This window comes from Cynoglossus semilaevis, chromosome 6 (assembly GCF_000523025.1).
Source record: "Cynoglossus semilaevis isolate Cse_v1.0 chromosome 6, Cse_v1.0, whole genome shotgun sequence".
Lineage (NCBI taxonomy): Eukaryota > Metazoa > Chordata > Actinopteri > Pleuronectiformes > Cynoglossidae > Cynoglossus > Cynoglossus semilaevis.
This window is the reverse complement of record NC_024312.1, coordinates 746,550-747,934: the sequence shown is the minus strand read 5'-3', so window position 1 is coordinate 747,934 and position 1,385 is coordinate 746,550. Positions and strand designations below refer to the sequence as shown.

The window sequence follows — 1,385 nt, the reverse complement described above, 5'->3', positions numbered from 1 at the left end:
GGGCGGGGCCCATGGGGGGAACTCACCTACGCAATCATTTTTTTTTTGCAGGAATCATAGTGTTCAGAGTTTTGAACCAACAGCTGTGACACCGTCAATGGGACAAACACGAAGGATCGGCAAGAGGTCTACCGCCAAAAGAGGGCGCTGCAGAAGAAGTGAGTCTGTGACTAAATATGTGAAATATTTCTGGAACTAAAAAGTGGAAAAATGGGAACGAAAAGAAAGAACTGGAATTAGCCAGAATGTAACGTTAGCAAAAACAGCTTTGAGCTGCACCAGAGTCCGCAGAGAAAAACAGTGTTTTAAGCTCAAGGCTAAAGTCGCAGGTTTATTCCTGTCGTACTGTGTGAGTTTTTGAGTTTTTAAATGCAGAAGTCACAAAACAACAGATTTGAACTCGGGAAGAACTTCTCTACAGGAAGAAGAAAAAGAGTGAAAGAAATAAAGGAGACTGTTGTGTTAGCATCAAGATGTGCTTCATTCATCATTTAAAGACTTTTTTCTTTGAGTCCACTGCGTCTCCGTCTCCTGGGACTCGTGTCCCGCCCACTCCCTCATCACAGTAATCACTGCTGAGGCACCTGCAGCAGCAGATCAGTGATGATGGAGATACAGGAGAGGATGATGATGATGAAGATGAAGATGATGACAGTTTCATTATCATCGACTCTGGAATCTCATTTAAAGAACATGACGTTTGAGCTAACATTTAGCTAACCTGTGAGGATAACTTTTAGGTCTTAGCTCACCAACTATTACCTTTATGGTTTCTATTTTTTTGAATTAACAAACAGTGTATTTGACTGATTTAAAACAATGTAGCCAATTTTTTTTTATTGTCAGCTAACAGTTAGCTATTTTGGTTCATTGTTGTAATTATTTACTGTAACCGTCAGGTAGCTAACTTTATCTAAACCCCTTAATTATTTTATTTTAGTTTGTTTTGGGTTTTTTTTTTTTTTGGTCTGCTGAATATTTTCAGATGAATCATGTTTCCGGTTCCTATTTTAGAAATGTTTTGGCTAAGTGAAGCTAACGGTGGCTACCTCTTAACTCACATTTCTCTAAACCTCTTGCTTGTAATGGGAAAGACAACCGACGTGTGGGTGGTGTGAGCCACAAACACCTGAGGGGACATTTCTGCTAAATGTTTACCATAAATAAGACATTTTTAAAAAAATAAATTATATATAAATAAAAACTCGTCATAATTCCTTATGTAACAGTTTAAAGGAAAATCTTGGATGTTTGAGGAACGAAAAGAGATTTTATTTATCCTTGTTTATAAAGATGCACTGGAACTGATGTAGTATTCTGTGGTATTGGATGTTTATCTAGAGTACTACTACTACTACTACTACTACTACTACTACTACTACTAC

At 37.5% G+C, this 1,385-nt stretch overlaps 1 protein-coding gene across 3 annotated transcripts in view; it reads right to left on the bottom strand.

Annotated features, from left to right (window-relative positions):
• Positions 1-1,385, bottom strand: part of nrn1la (neuritin 1-like a) — a 43,601-nt gene that overhangs the window by 40,262 nt on the left and 1,954 nt on the right. The window lies entirely within an intron of this gene.